A 20496-nucleotide genomic window follows, 5' to 3' on the forward strand; every position below is an offset into this window, starting at 1 on the left:
ATTAACCGTAACTAAACCAAGCCCAAATTAAAAGTCACTTAGAAGTTAAAAATGAGAGTTTATTTAATTAAATAGTGGAATAGTAATAAAGCATAAAAGGGTTGGCCTATTAATGCACAAAATTTGCAATCACCCATGACCTGTAGCCTTTTTTATGAAATTTCAAACATTTAGCTATGGGTTTACAATGGGGTCACATTTTGGGCCTTTTAAGCAATAGAGTTAAAACACAGAATAGTTGGACGGAATAAAAAGAAGATAAATTCGTTTACAACTTTACATGCATATGACTATCCAAATTTACAACCCAACTTTTGTTTAACAATTTTGATGCAAAATGGAAAAATATAAATACAGAGTAAAAGAGCTCCCATTTCCCCACAACTCAGACTTCACACAATTGTGTTATCTTATCCTCCTCCCTCCATCCTCTGTATTCCGGTTTTTTTTTTACTTTGGATTTTGGAATGTGTATCTCATTTCATATTAACTACATTTGGTAATAAACATTATATCTCTTAATTCATTTCATTAATATTTTATTATAAAACTAATAATATAATGGTAGGACATATTCTCCATTAACATTTTTCACCAACTTTTTCTAACATTTTTAAAATTCATGCTGATTTAAAATGGGACAACAAATAATGTGGAATAGAGGGACTAATTTATATGCATAACAAATCTTAGGTCCAATCAATAGTAAACCCATTTTGAGTTTTATGTGAGCGTTAGCTCAAAAAAGGTAACATGGATATTGATTCTGTACTGCCTTTACTAGTGTTGTAAAATAACAAACTCCATCTTAATTGAAAACAAAATCAATCACTTTTATCGCATTATTCTCTCTCCGTCCGCCATTTATAGTAATATTTTAACTTGATACAGGTTTCAAGAAATTGTTGTATTTATGAAGAAAAATGAGTTAGTGGGATGTGGACTTCAATTTTATATATTATAATAAAATGTGAGTGTAATAATTAGGTTGAATGAAACTTTAAATCACAGACAACCCAAAATGGTAAAATGAGACTATAAATGAAGTTCGGATGGAGAATAATACAAAAATCACACCACGAAATCCAATATCTACTATTTTCACAATATCCTTCTTTTCTCTCAACATAAGATCATCTAACCCCCCGAAATGATAACCAAAAAAATGTCTCATTAATACAAGAATTACATAAGAAAACTCCTTCACAAATTAAATGAACACAAACAATGTAACAAAGACAAAAAAAGATGAGAATTTTGTAAAAAGGTTAAACTCAACTCAACATGGAAGTAGATCCGTAGGAGGCGGCAATAACCGTTGCGACGCCTCCTTCCCGCTCTCCACAACAAACCCCATCGCCAAACCCCACGAGGTATGATCCTCAAGGTGGCAATGCACAAACCACACCCCCGGGTTATCCGCCACCAGCCGTATCGCCGCCCACCGGCACCGCCACCGTGTTCCTCTCCGGCGGGTCCACCAGGTTGTCCCCCACCGGGTCCCTCCCCGCGTCGAAATTCCCAAACCCTCTCCCCACCACAAAGAAGTTGTGCTCATGCACATGGATAGGATGGTTCTCAGGGTTCAAGAAATTGGTGTCTTGCAACACTATCTCCACCCTCGCCCCGTATCGCCCACCCTCGTCCCGAAGCTAGGGCTCATGTTCTCGGTAAAGGGGTCCAAGCCCGCGTAGTTGAAGGCGAAGGGCGGCCTCTCTGGGAAACCGGGGGAGGATCCGAGGGTTTGGTTGTGGTAATGGGATTCGAGAAGTGAAATCGAAGGTTGAACGAAGGATTGATTGTTCATTGAAGCAAAGAATCTCTTTTCTTGAAACCCTCTACAAGTTTGATTGCTAGGGCAATCTTGAAGGTTTAGGCTAATTGTTATGATGACTTGTTTGTCTATTTTTGGAGGACTTTGCAAGGGAATTTTTTTGATCCTAGGCTTTTTAAGCTGTTGAGGAAGTTTGTAGCAAAGAGGGTGTCTTCTAAATTTGGGAGGTTTTGGGGTATAGGGTAGGGTGGGGTTGGGGGCTGGTTGGATTTATTAGGGTTTGTTTGGTATTTCAAAAAGGCTATTGTGTTGGAAACGTGGAGTTGTTGAAATGGAAGACTGAGGTGAGGTAAGGCCTTGCTGCCATTGTGAATATTCCCGTGGGCCCGGGGAGCTGGTCGGCTGTGAGGAGGACGTTGGTGGTTTGGCCGGGGACGATCATGATGGCGGTCGTGGCAAAGGGCTTCGTGTAGACGCCATCGATCTCCACCACGGTTAGGGTGTGGTTGGCCACGGCGAAGAAGAGCTCGTCGTTTAGTGCGGCGTTGATGAGCCTTAGTAGGTAGGTTTTCCCGGGTATGACTGTGTGGATGAAGATATCTGCCATTTATACAATATAAAAGATCTAAAGAGCGGAGGTATTTATGAAGATAATATATGAAACTGACTTTGATCACATTTTAGTTTGTCATGCAAACTTAAAAATCAACTTAGTCCATAATTAAATGTCTCAAGTTGATCGACTCGGATTTTAATAAATTATTTGACTTCATGAAGAAAATTGAATAGTAAAAGTTAATTTATATATTGTGGGTCCTACTGAGTGAAACTAGTTAGTGGAATGTGCAGACTATTTAAAAAACAGTAAAAGTGAAATGAGACATTTATTGTTGGACAGACGGAAAAGAAAGAATGAGAGATTTAACGGCGGACGAAGGCTGTAACAATTTAATCCGATTTTGCTAACGAGACTGTGTTCAAGCTAGATTTTGCCATCATTTCAAATCAATTTCAATTAATTAGGTTCAGCATTTAGATAAATGTTAATGTTGGTCACAGCGGCTATTAAAAATGGGCTAAGACACGAAATCGGATCAAAATTGAAAGTTATGTAATGGTAAACAATTTTTAAACTTGCTATGTGAAATAAAATTTTAATGAAACTTATAGACTATTACTATATCATTAATTAATGAAGAAGAATGGGATCAATTTGTACCTTTATCAGAACAAGGATACAATGGACCTGGTAATCCATTGATGGTGTAAGCGTCTGAAATTTGAGGTCCTCCTCCATATAACATCATTTCGTTTTCTACTATTTCTACATCTTCATTCCACCATTCTCCTGCAATATTTGAGTATGAACTTATACATTAATGCTTTAATGAGATTAATTTAATAAAAGAAAAGGAATTTCCACAATAAATAATTAACTAATTAGATTGAGTATATATATAATAAAAGATGTGATTAGTTGTTACCTATTTGTTACTGCCCAGTCTCTAATAATTTGTCATCATTTGACTCGACACGAATTTTAAAAATATAATAAAAGTGGGTTGAAAACGTTAGTGACATGTGGGTTCTATTTTTATATTTATAATAAATGTGAGTGAGAATGAGTTAGTGAAATATGCGTCCATTATCAAAAATGGTAAATGTCAAATGTGACAAATTTATAGGGATGAACGAAAATACAAATAAGTGACAAATTTTCAGGGACGGAGGAAGTAACCGCTAACTGCTAACTATGTCAACGGTCTATATAATAGATGTCAACACGAACACATTTGTATATCAACAACATAAACAGGCCTTTGACATAGTTAGCAATTAACAAGATCTTATACAATAAAGACATAAATATTGAAAAGAAACTTATGCTATAAAAATTAAAAATTAAAAGAGGAAGTGAAAACACAATTATATATAACAAGGAAAAGCAAAAGAGGTGAAGAAATGAGTAGGTACCAAAGATAGGGACATTGGCAGGGTAGATTGGGAGAGAGAAGGGGAAAGGCGTGCGAGGGTGAATGATAAAAGCGCCATAAACAGAAGCACGTTGCCATGAGAAGTGAGCGTGCCACCACAGTGTGCCTCTTTGATCCACCACGCTGAACTTGTACGTATATGCCTTCCCCGCCCCGATCGGGCACTGCGTTATGTACGCCGGTCCGTCTGCCCATGCACTCCACAATTGCCTCACCCCGTGCCTGCATCTTATAAATCGGGTTTCATTTTCTAATTTGAGACAATTATTTCATAAAGAGAGTTAGACGTACATGAAATTGAGGGCGTGGAATTTGAACGGAGTCTTTAATCAAATCATATTTAAGAGTCATTATTTATAGTTTCTACTAGGAGAAGTTTTAACACTCCCTCCGTCCCATTTCATGTGACACATTTCTTTTTCGCTGGTATTTTGGAAAAATTATAATAAATAATTAAAGTGAAGAGAAAGTAAAGTAAGAGCGAGAATGATGTAGAAGAGTGTTTCATCTACATTATTCTCTCTTTTACTTTAGTTTCCTTCTACTTTAACTATTTATTACTCCCTTCGTTCCCTCATAATTGAGGCGGAACTTTGCAGCACTAGTTTAACAAAAATGAATATTTAGTGTGTGAAGTAGTTAGATAAAAAAAAAGTAAGTGGGATAGAAAAGTAGAGAGTAGAAAGTGAATAAAGTAGATAGAATAAAGTAAGAGATAAGGAAAAATCATATACTTCATCCATTCCTTCGTAGTTTAGTCATTTTTCCATTTTGGAAAACTCCTTCATAGCTGAGTCATTTATAGTAAAGTAAGAATGAGAAAAGTTAATTATTACTATATATGGAAATGACTGAACTATGAAAGAGTTTTCTAAAATAGAAAAATAACTCAACTATTAGGGAACGGAGTGAGTATATGATTTTTCCAAAACGCGTGTGAAAAATAAATATGTTACATAAAATGAGACAGATGGTGTATAAAATACGAATGTGAATTCATGTCACTTTAACAATTTTCATGAAATTTGATTTACAGGTTATTACTCTGATGAATCCTATATTCAATTAATTTCACTTTGGAGTTGTCACATGTTAAAAAAATATGTAGACATGTATTTTTTATGAATGTGGATCAGCAAAACAGTCGATGTGCTATCATGCATTTTTAATATAGACTTGGAATTATATATAACTGTTTTTCGTTAAATTGTTCAAAAAAATCAGTAATTTTTTACTGTAAGCGTTTGATGGTGATCTACTATTCGATCTCAATTAAGTGAGGGCATGCATACTATGTATTCATAAGTTGGTTTATACTTCCCATAATTAAAAAGAAATGGTATAATTAAGTTGATAGTAAAACAACTATATTTACAAACGATATAAAAAGCCAATTAGTGGTTAAGATATGAAGTACTCTACTAATTAATTAATGGCTATAGGTGAGTGAGTCCACTACATAGGACAACTTCTTTCATCATTAAAATATATTACGCCTTCCAACCAACTAAGTTGATACAAAACCTTTAAACACAAAGAATAAGAAATTGTATTGAAAAGTAACAGATAAAAATAAGGTAGGAAAGATAAAAAGAAGAGTAAAATAAATGGTGGAATAAAGTAAGAGTGTTTGGATGTTTTGTCTTTTGTTAAAAAATGAAATGACTCAACTTAATTGAGGCATCCCAAAGAAGAGTACGACTCAACATAATTGGGACGGCGGGAGTATAAAACAAGTACAATGTGATGCCAAAATTAACATGCAATATTATTTTGGAGAAGATAATATATATATTGGATGAGTAGAAAATATAAAAAGTAATGCTGCTAGTAAATAAAAAGACAAAACATCTTAAACATTTAAATATTGAAAGCCTGTTGTTCAGGGAATATAGTTATTCATTTTATACTAATTTCTAACTTTTTTTTAATTTAAAAACGCATAATTGTATAATCCGGAATTCATATATCAGACCATGCATTGTAGATAAGCATGATTATGATACTGGACCGATCGACATTCCTCCAGCATATAATGACAATCAACTTTTCGTGAGGTGATTTAATAATTAAAATAACCATTTCTTATAGAGATAATATTATAGGGGCAGTGATTCGTTACTAACTTTTCTTAAATTGCTAATTCATCAATGTAATATATTAAAAATGTCAAAACGATTACATTAAGATGTCAACACATTTACAAGTCTGATTGTTGAAATATATTTAATTCTATATGTGATCGCAACAACCAAATAATATAATTTATGTTACTACTATTTTTATGTTCGGTCTCAAATTTTTATTTTCAATAAATGAATTCGATATGTATACTTAATTAGTAGTAGTATGTTATTCATGATGTGTACAACAATAGTGAAAATTATAATAATTCAATGAATTGTTTTACGGCCCTCTATAGCTAGAGGTTTATAATACTTAAAAATATAACTTAATTCAGTGTAATTACATTCTCCATCCCAAAAAAACAGAAACATTTTCCCAGTCCGTTCAATAAAAATAGCTATTACTCTACTTTTTATTTTTGGTGACCTCTTTCACTCTACTTCGTGGATTCTATTCTCCATTAATAATATTTCATGACTCCATCATTCCTATAAAAATATGTGTATTTTTCATTTCTGTCCGTCCCAAAAAAATATAAGCGTTTTCTTTTATGGAAAGTTGTCCATAACATTACCCATACATATCAATTTATTTACAACTAATTAAACACTAATAATATTGTGGGTCTCAGTATCCATTAACAATACTTCATCTACTATTCACCTCTTCTATCTTACTTTGCCAATTTTGCATTAATTCCCGTGTCATTTCAATTGTCCATATTTTTATAGGACTGTGGGAGTATTATAGTTATTTTTTTTAATACCCCTACTTTATCAATTATACATTAAAACATCTTTATTAAATGTCTCTATTTTTATGGGATGACGTGTTAAAAGAAAAAAAGTACAAAGACGAGGATGATAGTTCATATGTCTCACAAGAAGGCATGTAGCTCTATAAAACAAAACATAGATAAAGAAGGAACATCAAAATACAAAATCAAAGCAACAAAGAAAAAAAGCCAAATGAATGATTATACTACTCCAACTGAAAGAAAGGGAGACGACATTAATTATATTGCTGCATCTCGTTTCATTATTACTATTGTAGCTTTCCATGTATCATACAATCAATACTTTCATACAATATCAATACAAACAAGATTTCAAATATCCCATCCTATATTTCAAGTTTCTTAAGTATATAGTATAATACACCCTCCGTCCCATAAGAATATACACTCTTTCTTTTTTAGTCCGTCCTATAAGAATATGCACTTTCCAATTTTGGAAACTTTTTTCACTCTAATGAGGTGGGACACATTCTCCACTAACAATACTTTAATTATTTTTTCTCTCTACCCCTCTCTTACTTTTCCAATTTTGCATTAAGACCTGTGCCGAACATAAAGTGCATATTCTTTGGGGACGGAGGGAGTACGTTAGAAATATGATAATAATGCTACTAGTTGCAGATTGTAATGTTAAGATATATACTCTTTAACTAAGATTAGTAAAAAGTGTAGCCTGTAATTTGTGTATGTAGAGGTATAATTTTTACTTCATGCAAAACTAAAATTCATCGAAAGTTCGTGTATATACAGACAGTTATCCTAGATCAGCCAAATATTGCGCAACACATATATAACATGTACATACCAATGGATAGTTGTGTTCATTTCAACCTTGTTAGTGACAGTAACATGGACATTGTCACCTTCATTCACATCTATGGTTGGCTTGGCCCCGGATACTTCCCGTTCACCTTTAACACAAGCTTCGAGTGGCAAAGTCTTGTTATATTCTTCCATTCAACCTGATAAAATACTCTAACTTGTCAAAACATGTGGATGTGTATGTGAAGAGGGATTAAAAGTCTCTTAAATCTATAGCTTACATTGAAATGGAACTTTTTTATAGTGGATGTGGAGGAAGAAGGAGGAAGTTGTGTTGCAAGTAGTGATATTGTTAGAAGTAGGAAATTGTGAAATTTGGCCTCCATTTGGGTCTAACCTTTGAAAAGAGAATTGAGTTGATATATATGTATAATTTTCACCTACTATTTGTGCTCAAATTCCCCTCTTATATAGGTGGTGTGGACCATCTATTTGAGATAAATACTTGCATATATGCACATTTCAAATCATTGTTTTTCTTTTAGGATATTTGTGTTTTACACTGTTTTGGTGGAATTTGTCAGTATAGTCAAACAGTGATGTTGGTTTGATTCTATTGTCCCATTAAATATGAAACATTTGTTTATGGATACGAAATTTTATATAATGTTGTTTTGTTAGTTAGTGAAAAGAGAATAAAGTAGTAAGATAGATGAAAAAGTAGAAGTGATGCTTTCATTTTAGATAATGTTTTATTTTTAATGGAACATCTCAAAAAGGAAACTGTTTTTAATAGAACAGAGGAGAGGAAGTATTATATCATAAGCACAATATACACTTTTATACTGATTTAAGATATACCAGTAATATTTAATTAATTAACTAATTAATGGCTGTAGGTGAGTGAGTCCATTACGTCGGACAAAATTCTTTCATCACTATAAAATGAGTACAATGTGATGCCAAAATTAATATGCAATATAGTTTTAGAGAAGATATTAATGATAATGGATGAATAGAAAAATATAAAGTAACATTACAATAAACTAATCTTATAAGGACACAAAATCGAAGAAGTAATTACTTGCATTGAAAAATATAAAGTAACATTACAATAAACTAATCTTATAAGCTGGTGACACATGATGTTCACTATATTAATCTTATATTTTTCTAGAACGCTTTTAGTTATGTCCCTTATTTTAGTTGAAATCTAAAATTGGAGATGATTTTCAAAGTGTAATATATATATTTATAAACATAAATTAACGTTCTTAAATGACTTTAAAAATTTTTTAGATTTCTTTGTGTAATCTTGTTAGCAAGTAAACAGACAAAACATAGTAAACCTTTAAAGATCGATATCTTGTTCAAGGAGTATAGTTGTTCCTTACATAATTAATTTCTGATTATTTAATACAAAAAAAACACCGTAATTGTATGGTCGAAATGTTACTAGTTTAGAGCTATGCATCGTAGGACCAAATATGGGTGATTATGATTTTGGACCAATCGACATTCCCGCAGCACATAATGACAATCAACTTTTTTTGTGAGATGATTTAATAATTAAAATAACCTTTTTCCTTCAAAGATAATACCAGTACTATATTATGAAGTGTACATTATAGAGAAAACTAAAATATTTTGAATGAATTATTTTTAGGCCTCTATAGCTCGCCGATTTCAATACTTTAAATGATTGTAATTAATAATGGTGATCAATAAAAATTTTGACATTATTACAAATAGAAGTGTTTTATTTTTGGTTATGAGAAATGATTAATTAATATATCCTGCAACTAGGATTTTTTAATGTCCCGTTTAAATATATCCATCTATGATCAGGAATAAAAGGTGCAAATTCAATTTTGAGAGACTAAATTTAAAATTTACTCTCTATTAATATGTGTCGCTTTCGTTCTATGTCGATCATGATGTTGGAAAAAGGATTTTAGTTGTTTTAAAATAAAAACGCAACACACGAGGCCGATATTTTCATAAGTCATACTAAAAGAGGCATGTTGTTCTATAAAACAAAATATAGATATAGAAAGAAACATGTAACGCCCCACTTTTCGAACCCTAATTTTCGAACCCTAAAGTACTTGTATTAATGCTATTAATATTGCAAAGTCCGTGAATTAATTGTTGGTGAATTAATTACTGCTGGACTAGAGATTTGTGAAATAAATTACTGCGAATCTAAAATAATTCATTTCCGTGAGGAATACATATATTGGACTCAATCCGCGTGTTGGATCGGATAAATTGAACAAATAATATAAAAATCCAGTCCGTAATAAATAAATTGTGGACTGCATAATTTAAAATAAGATACAAAGGACCGTGAGTAAACCAATTTAATTAATCTTCCCGATTTATTTGGTCATCAATCGGCTTTAATTAATTTTTTAATTGAAGATTCTGTAAAGATTATCCTCCTCCGTGATCTGCAAACATATGCCAAATAAATTAAATCAAAAATAAGGAAGAAAAATTATTAGAATTTGAAAACTCTCCCCTCAACCCACGTAAAAGAAAAACCGTTCCCCAAATCTCTCCAACCTCTCAACCAAATCTTCTTCCTTTAAAATTTCTACTCCTCTATAATAGTTGTTGCACCATTCGTTCCTCCCATCTCTGCAGCAAAACAAGGATTTTTCCTCAAATTCCTACTCAAGGTAATCTTGCAAACTCCATCTCTGTTACACGTTTTTGCTTTCTGAACCAACTCGTCAAACTGATTGAAATTTTTGAATAGGACCGAGACAGAGATTCAAGAACCACTCTTTTCAAATCCTTGCTGATTTTGATTTCTCATCCACTGAGGTAACTACAAAAAAAAATCTATCATCCTCTTCCTCAAGAAGAATTCACATTGACACAGAAAGCTTATATTTTTACATAAACCAAGAATCCAAATTCAGGGAGGAGAAACCAACAGCCTTGATCTTTTTGCCTGAGCCGACCTGTTCAGTGAGAGTATAAACCTTCCCCTTTATCTCAAATCTCCAGACACCAAGCATATAACTTTGTTGTATCGAAACTTGAAATCGAAGTAAAATAAACCAAAGAGCAACCTTTTAAAGAATCAAACTAAAATTCACGAAAACCAAACTAAGAACCTTACTTGCGGGGCGAATCGGGTTGGTATCGGAGGCGTCGGGTCTGTTTCGGGGTAAATTGGGGCAACGGGTGGCGGAGACTGACTGACGGACGCTGCTGACAGCAGCGGCGTCGCGTCTCGTGGTAGCGACGGCGGTGGATTCCGGCGACGAGTAGCAGCGGCAGCGGTTCAGGGGAGCAGAGCGTCTGACGGCTGCGGTGACTGCGCAGCAGCAACGTCGTCGCGATTTCTATACAGCAGCGCTGAGCGACGGCTCTGAGCAGCGGCGACAGCAGCCTCTTCCCGACGAGCTGTAGCAGCAGCAGCGTCCGGCTTCGTGAGGCAAACTGAAGAAGCCGACGGGAGATTGGAAAATTTCAGTCGGCGAAGGATAGAGAAGAGAGAAGAAGAAGAGAGAGATAGGCGTGAGGGAGAATGGGGGGAGTATACATCTTTGGGCTTTTGTTCTTTTAATAGAATTTGGGCCTCAACAATTAAAATTTGATATTTTGGGTTCTCATTTAATTTGTTGGGGCTTCTTAATTAAATTGGAGATATAAGGTGGGGAAATAATTAAACTTGAGGCTTTTAAATAAATCTTTGGGCCGATAATTAATAGTGGCGAATTATTTAATTAATTCTGGAATATTTCAACGAATAAATAACTATATCCTAAATCTGAAATAAATATAGTTCGAGGGGAAAATGCTTGCGACAATTTAATTATACACTTTTATAATTTTGGGAATTTTATTTCGATATCATTGAGAAAAATACGAGGAGCTAACGGAGGAATTAGGGGCGTAAGCGGCCGCCGAATAATCGAAAACCGAAATAAATAACTTCGCTTAGGATGCATGCATTTTTACCTATTTATTTGAAAAGTGTGTTGATTTATGTATTATCTAAATGTTAAAGGTGAATCATCGCAAGTGAATCGTGAGACCAAAGGGAAAAGAGTACTTGAGATTTTAAGCGATCGAGGTGGGCTTCCTTTTTAAATAAGGACAAAAGTCCTAAATGTTTTATTTATGAGGATGAAAATGTGTTTATCATGCCGTGTTTTGCTTTAACGTGCCTATCTGATGTGGCTCTGGCCAATATTGTTTAAATCGAATTCGGGTCCTCGTAGGGCCGCAAACCCTACTTGGATTAGTGTACACCTATGATAGACTGTGTGCTAGTGTACGGGCTGGTCGGTCTAGTGGCTAGGTTTGTGGCCACATTCCAAATCTTGTATGAGCATATATGGCTAACGTCTATGGGAAAATGACTGATCAGTCGATGTTTAAAATGGAAATGATTTTGAGTGCCTCGGGCATTTCTAAAGCTAAACCCCGATGGTTACTTGTGAATGGCATGGTAAATTACTGTTTATTGAAAATGTTTTCGGCATGAGGCACTGAGTATTTTTTTTATAATACTCAGCCCTGCATGTGTTTTCCCTATGTGCAGGTTGATCGGCGACGAGGATGTAGTGGTGTTGAGCAAGTGAATTTAAGATATTATTGTCGTCTTTGAACCTTGAGTGTCGTTGTGTCTTCACACATGACGTCACTCTTTCTCTTGGTCGTTTCCACTGTGACGTTTCATTTAATTATGTTTTATTTGGGCCGACAACTTTAATTGTTAGGATAATGGATATTTTGAATTTCTTGTTGGATAATATCAAACTCTGGGTTATTTATCGGGATATTAATTGTTGGTCCAACTTGTGTTGAAACCCTAATTCTTTTCGTCTGTTTATTAAACTCTTTTAATCACGATCGCCCGTATTTATTAACCCTTAAGGGCGGTCGTGACAGAACATCACACACAAATTCAAAGCCAAATGATGATCATACTGCATGCCAATGAAAAAAATGGAGACAACAATAATCATATATATTGTTGCATCTCGTTACATGATTACTGTTGTAGCCCTGTAGGTTTTCAATTTTCATATATGGAGTAATTCTTCTATCCTACAAAAAGTTACTATATTAAGTATTATTAGTGAAAGACAAGGTTTATCTTATTAAAAAGAAAAAAATTATTGAAAATAAAAGTGGATTATTTTATGGGATTTACCAAAATAGAAAGAGTGTCTATTATCATGGAATAGATAGTGTTTGAACTTGTCAATCCATGTTGTTTCTAGTCAATAAACACTTATATTCAATATTAATAATAAGTGACGAAGTATATCTGTCACGACCGCACTTTGCTGAAGATAGCGAAGGAGGGTAAACCGCGACAAATGAGGGGATTAAAGAGACGGGGAAAGAAAGGGATAGAAACTTGTGAACTTTTGCCAAAGGCCAAATCGAATAATATCATAAACAGAAGCCAAGTACTTGATTACATGGTCTTGGAAACAGGGATAATATCTCATCAAAATAAATCCAAGTTCGATGGTGAGATTCTACGATTCTCACTTAACAAAACACTGCGGAATGAGTCCTTGGTAAACGACTCGTGTATGAAGACACGAAGCGTTGGAAGATCCACTTGGTTATTTAATACACATCGACTCTGATCACCACTCATTCGTCTTGACGTTCAACCTGCACATTTAGAAATACATGCAGGGCTGAGTACAAGAGTACTCAGTGGACACGTGCCGAAAATCAAAACATACTTTATATAGTTGTCAAGCCATCAACAGTAACATACGAGATTTTTATTAAAAGACCGGAGCATACTAAATTCTTTTGTGAGCTAAAAGTTTGACTGATCAGTCTAAGTTCTTTCATAATTCGCCATATCTGAACATTCGTGCACTGGGGAGGTGGCCACCTCCCACGGTCACCCACTACTCTATCGTGCCGGGAAGGTGGCCACCTTCCACGGACCCAGAACCAGCCAACCCTCTTGGATGGCTCACGGCTCTCGTCGTGTACACAAGTGTGTGTTGGGATTCTACCCACTCTCATACCCGAATTCGATTTAACATTTTGGGGTTACCAAAACAGATAGGCATATCCCGCAGATAAGCATCACCAAAACAAGTATTTGATTTATATCCCTACTAATGTGATGGATATTTAAAAGAAAGCGCATCTGATGTGTTTATCTTCAGTTAACAACTCTCGTGTTGGCCTTACTTTTCCCTTGAGCAAAATTGCCTAAGTTCGATGATTCCTCTTGGTTGTGGACTGTTGTCCTGCCCCAACCACTTCTTCTCCTTGCTATTCTCCCTCCCCTTTGTTGTGGCTCTCCTTGGTATTATGTGAAATTTGTGGTGTAGAAGAGTGGGGGGGGAGAAGGGAGATGAAGGCTGCTTATATAGGCCTCAGCCTTGGCATTTTGTGGCTGAGATCTTGAGAAGATGACATGCTATTTTAGGCTTCAGTTCTACCTCTCTTTTGAGCTTCTTGAATAACTTCCCTCACTAGGTTGGTGAAAATTTTGGGGACTGCTCCCTTGGTTGTTTCCCTTCTCGATGTTGGAGGGGAAGAATATGATCTTGTCCATATTGGTCTTGTGTAATGAGCTCATTCTACCGTGATCATTTGTTTTGGTCTCTTCTTTGATGATAGTTGGAATGTGTGTTAGAGTTTAGTATACTGAAAGCATCTTTCGAATGCTTGTATATGTAATAACTCTTTATCCATTTATTACCATTTTATGAGAAAGAATATTTTGTTACAATGTATTTTGCTTATGTATTGCTTATGTATTTATGAGATGTTGAAATGCGTTTTCCATTTAAATACATAGTTTAAGCAAAATGATTCTAAGTCTTCTACATAGTAGACGAGTTGTGAGCAGCGTTCACAGTAGGTAACTTGTCGGTTCTTGCAGAAGGAAAATTGTTTCACAACCTAGATAGGCTTTGACTACCTATCGTGAAAGGTTGCGACGTCAGTCCGAAAGTTTCCTTACCTAAGGAAATGAACGACGTCGGTGTGGTATAGCACTGAAAGGATCAAACAGTGAGATAAGTCTTTCTTGGCTATTTACTGAAAGACGAGGTCTCGGTGATTGTCGTTTCTTAATCATTGTTGACATAACATTGAGCATACGATATTAATTGAAAACTACTTTGACTTATCAAATGGTGAGGGAATTTCGTTGCCCAAGAATTCTAATAGATTGGGTAATGATCATTAATGTCTAAGTGGTGCTAGTATTGTTATTGCAATGAATCGTGTGCTGGGAGAGGCCAGTATGATAATATCCTCAAGAGGTGTTTAGAAAAAGGTTTTATTATTCAGAAAACTGGCCAGTTGGAATTTATTCTATGAATAATAAATAATGTTTCGAAACTAGACCACTCTTGGAAAAAGAAATTAATTAATAATAGTCAGATAGCAGACTTGATATTAATTAATGGATATTTATATCTTTAATACGAGAAATGATTTAATTAAAGAGGAAGTCCCGGAATACTCGTAATTTTGGTTTGGACGGGCAGTCAATATTATATCTATAGTGGATGATAATAATATTTAAGTTTGGGCTTGAATTAAATTGCTTTTGATTTAATTAGTGAAAGCCTGAACTGTGGCCCAATCCAATCCTCCACAGTTCCCTGGTCTGGCCCAAGATAATTAACTTAATATAAAAGGGAGAAGAAGAGAAGACAGATTAATTAATTATACCGTAAAAATTCGATCTCTACAATCTGTAGAGAGAAAATTATCATTTTTTAGGGTTCTTCTTCCGTAGAGATTTCTGTCTTCAATTCTTCTCCAGCTTTTGAGGATTTGACAAGCTTTGAGCACACAAAGGTCAAATTCGAGTTAAAAGGGAACATATCAGAAGATCTGTGGTTGAGATAAATTGAAGAAGGTGATTGAATTCAACTCTTGAATTCATACAGTATGTTGTATTTAATTGCATATATTCAGTACAGTCTGTGATTATATGCTTATGAACATGTTTCTAGTTTACAATCGGATTAAAGCATGTTTAGATGTAAATATTTCAATCAAACTAAATAGATTTCCGCTGCAAAACTAACAATGTGAACAACCTGGCTGATCTCACAACTCCCACTTGCAGCCCCTTGGCTGTCCTATTCGGCCAACTCCATCTCTCTCTTATTTGAGCTTGCTTACATTTCCCTTTTATTTACGAGTTCTCTTTCTAATCCCACTTTTGTGTTATTGTTTAGGGACATCCTTGGTGTCCAAGGCTGTCAAAGTTGGAGTCTTATGGAGGTGCTAGATCCGAGAAGGAAGAAAGAGAAGAAGGAGAATCTTTGCTCAAGTCATCCTTATTATCCACTTCCCAAAGTAGTTAAAAGTCAAGCCTAATCCTTGTATCTTTGTAAAAGAGAGTAGTTTGTATGTCTATTTTTTTTGTAAGTGGATGTTTGTAGAGAATCTCTCCTTATGTAAACATGTACTATTTGTACCTCCATTTCTTGAAAAATACTTCTTGATTTCTATTTCCTCAAAGCAAGTCAATCTCTAAATTTTTCTTCTATATCCCAAATTCTTCACACTTTGTTTTTCAAACCAAGTACTCGTATCAAATAAAAAGTCGGGATTACAATGAGAGTTCGATGAACATAAACTTACACAGCCTCTAATAGGATTTAATTATACTAATAAATTCCGATTTATCTCAAAAAAATGGATAGAAATTCCGGGGAGTCACAAAATCTTATCATTAAAGACCAGTTGTTGGTAATTTTCAATATCAGCATCACCGAAAGCAAATGTGGCATGGCATGGATGGTAACTACTCCCTCTGTCCCTAATTGATTGACACCAATTTCTTTTTTCGTATGTCCCCAATTAATTGTCATCCTTACTTTTTACTACTGTTGGTGATGGACCACACATTCCACTAAATAATTTCACTCATTTTTTATTATAAAATTGTTATATAAAAGTATGACTCACATTCCACTAGCTTTTTTCATCCACTTTTCACTATATTTCTTAAAACATGTTTCGAGTTAACTGGTGCCAATAAGTATAGTCCGTGTTATACTACTATGTTTGGGTAGGCGACACCCAATATGTGTAATTCGTGTTATACTATGTCTGGGTAGGTGATGCACTATATTTTAGCACTACAACTATTTGCAAGTATACAAGGTAGGTGTAGTATAGCTAAGGGTAAGCACAAGGATATCGAACAAATGGAATGCTATCACAGATTGGCTATCTAAAACTAGGTTTCTTTCATTATTTGGAGACACGACTGTGGGTTGGAAAAAACAGTAAATAGAACAATTAAATGAAAACAAGTAACCAACTGCGAATAAAAATACTTGAGATAAAGCAGATAAGACAAACAAATTCTAGGTATGTGCTTTCACAGTTATGGTTTATAGAAGTTCCAACTACAACACCCTAGCACGGTTCAAAGCTTTACTAGAACGAGTCACATAAATATTGCCCATGCGGCACAAAGTAGATCACACACTAGGGTCATCTATCCTAGATTAGCAACTCTCAAAAGAACAGAAGACTCAAATTGTTCTCACTCTCAATTAAAAGTACCGTTTTAAGGGAAATTAGTTGTAGTGTTAACTAAGTTCTTCTAACATGCCAATCCCCTCTCGATTACATTGCAAGTTAATAAATCATCACAAGAATATGTCACGCAAACATGAAGCATTATCCTCTACTTAGAAATAAAGAAAACAATGAACAAAATAGATATTAAATAAATAGGGATTGTATAAACCAAAGTCGTTTAGAATTCTACAGATATAGCTATCCATAAACAAATAATCTAAAATCATAGTTTGTAGGGATGAAGTGCAGAAAGTTTAGAGTAGCGTGTGTTTATATGTTGTGAGGTCGAGACACCAAGTCCTATGAATTCACTAGATCACTTGGTCTAGGAACTCAATGTAACTCAGAATACTCTGTCGTTGTACACACAAAACTCCCCTTCAAAGATCCCTCAACCCGAATACTATAAATTAGTATAGAGAAGCAGGGGTCGATCTCACGAAGATGGACACGTAAGAGAGCATTTAGAGACTCTTGACTGAGCGGCTGCTGCCACGCAAACAGAGTTGAGGTATAACTACTACTAGACCTAGGCATGAAATATAAACGCTAGACCTAGAAAGCTGTAAACATGCTAAGATCAAACATTATCAAGACTTCGGTATATTAAGCTTACTTCCTAGACCGTGTAAGCGACTACCTAATTTAGCTAGACAGGAAACAACTAACAGTGGGGACCATGACCCAGAAATAGCAAGTACGGCAGAAAAGCTGCAAATAACTAACTGAGCGTTCAACTCACAACGGCATGCATTTCTTCAACGGAATTAAACACGAAGATGAAGGAAACAGAACACATTCCCAGATTCGAACAGAATGTAAAAGTTTGGTCATCGGAAACTTACGATAAACCGGAAATAACTCAGATCTACATATACTAGACGAAGCGAAATGAAAACACGAAGACTAGGCATCAAAATAAACCAACTCTGCTCAGATCTCACGTCGAACGCTTAATCCACTCCGGATCTAAGCAATCCGAAACCAACCATAACTTGATTCGTCTCCATAACTTCTGATTTAACAGATCTACTCCGATCAACACCGAATTTAAACGTTTCCACAATCAAGCTACAAACCAAATTCAAACCTCCGATTCATTCACCAACAAACTCCGATCACTCCGATCCAGCCATTACTCTGCACAGATTCAGTAAACAATTGCGAAACGCATCCAAAACAAGTAAGCTAGCTCAAACTCCAGAAAAATCACAACGGCAAAAACAGAAACCAACATTATCGACATAACAGAAAATTAAACTTGCATAAAACACGCGAATAGTCGATAAAACAGAATGTCGAGCTTCGAACAGCGAAGCTCAGTGAAATCCACAAAATACGAGCAAAATAAATGGAAACTTGTTTCTTCGTCCTCAACAGGACGGTGTTACAACCCAACTTGAAAATACGAGAAAACGGAAAATGAACCCAAGCGCGAAACCCCCTGAATTTCCCTCTAAGAACCCAAGTGTATAGAAAAGTGAACTAGCTGCAGACTGTTAGTGAGGTCTCCACCCGATAAGATCCCTCCAGAATGCATGCAACCTTCCTTTTATAGACACGGACATAATCTTCTAGAACCTTCGTAGAAATCTCTATTCTACCCTTCAGTTCTGAGATTTACTCTGTCTTGCAATTTCTTTTACAATGTTCACTTATTCGCCAGTTTCCTCGGGCGTGTGATTGCCTCCTTCTTTTCCTGGACCTGGCGAATTTCCTCTATACACCTGGCTTAAAACATGTGTTAGACCCAGCAAATTCATGAATTTATCCTCTAGACCTATGCATGAAATTAGCCTTATCAAGGAAAAACATAGAAAACATAAGAACTAAGATAATAAAACTCAAAGGTTGAATCTCGTAGTCTTGATCTTCTCTTGAATCCATGCTTCAAACTCCTTGAATGATGAAAACGATGATGTACGATGGAAGAAACTCTCCAATATTATTCTCTAGTGTATTATGCAACCAAAGGTTCATTAAATGAAGCTTTAGGTGGTATTTATAGCCTCCAAGTCGTGCATGATTATATGGCAAAATCTTCTAACCCAGTTAGAAAAATCATGTAGAGAAATTGGCAAATTGTTGCGCTACACTTTCCCAGGGGGCTGCTGGGCAATTCCTAGCGGTCGCTGCGGAGCCATCCGAAACTCTTTGTACTCTAGTAAGCGTTCGTTGTGCACAGTCCATCGGTCGCTGGACATGTTCTTCTTTCAAGAACATTTTTCCGAGAAAGGCTAAATAAGCAGGCGATGGTCGCCAGCGGTCGCTGAGTAAGGTCCAGCGGACCGCTGGCTGACTCGAATGCTCCAGATTTCAAACTTCGACTTTTAGCTATCCTTTTACGCTCTATTTTGCACATTTGTCTCAAAACACGTCAAAATACCAAAATAGATAAGTGTATAAATAATAGACATGAATTGCAACTTTGACACTCAAAACGAACCAAATAATTTGGCTGATCCTTTCACCGAACCGTTATATATAGCAAAACACAACAAGCACTTTGAGAGCTTAGGTGTTGAGCATGTTGGTAGATGGCTTTGAATCAGTGAGAGTTAAAGTTTTATATGTCTTAGAAACATTTTGTACTGAGATAATATTACTTGATCACATTCTGTGAAAATTTTATTTTATATGGATTTTGTGCACTTATTTGAATAATTGTTTTGAGTGTTTGTCTTTATACTAAATATTTGTTCTCTTGAATTATGACTGTCATTAATGGGGTGAGACATTAATGATATAGTATAATTCTAAAATAGTAATAACTAATGATCATAAAAAATGAGATATTGATGATGTGTTATAGGTTAACATGAGGTCTGCATCACATTCTTCGAGAAGTAGTTGTTCTCACAACTTTGAAATTAGATATTCGTGATGGACACATGGATACTTTGGAGAGTATTGGAATATCCTACTTAAAAACTGTTTTGTCAAGTGTCTACAGTTTATTAGTGCATAAAGTATGTAAAAGTCATTGGATCTAAGGTCATTACACATTTTGTTTATTGAGTGATGTGCCTTGACCTTGTTCAATGCTTTGCCTCCCCTCGGAGGATTAAGACACTGGCTTTTGTTGGGTACATCATAATATAAATGAAAATGGTAGTTGAGCCAAGAATGTGATTCATTCCTCAATTAGAAATTTGAGAGAACACTCAAATTCTCTATCTTATTTGACCATTAAGTCATTAACCAATGCAATGATATATTCAATTAAAGTAATTGAATATGATTAAATGAGTCATTTAATAAAGATGAGTTAAAGTGATTGAGCTATTTGGATGACAAATGACAAATCTTAAGCTCAATCAAGTGGTTAGTGAATGAAATGATATTACTATAAACTTTGTGTAAAGGTTTGTTTATCGAATTCACATAAACGTCCTTCATATATCAAGCTACGTTGGCAACACAATCTTTGAGTTTTGTGCAGACTTTGATTAGATCATCGTCAATAATGAGGG

The 20496-nt window shown here is 35.1% G+C and overlaps 1 pseudogene; it reads right to left on the reverse strand.

Annotated features, from left to right (window-relative positions):
* Nucleotides 1-1279: 1279 nt before the first annotated feature.
* Nucleotides 1280-7840, reverse strand: LOC121807422 (annotated as a pseudogene).
* Nucleotides 7841-20496: the final 12656 nt, after the last annotated feature.

This window comes from Salvia splendens, chromosome 6, assembly GCF_004379255.2.
Source record: "Salvia splendens isolate huo1 chromosome 6, SspV2, whole genome shotgun sequence".
Lineage (NCBI taxonomy): Eukaryota > Viridiplantae > Streptophyta > Magnoliopsida > Lamiales > Lamiaceae > Salvia > Salvia splendens.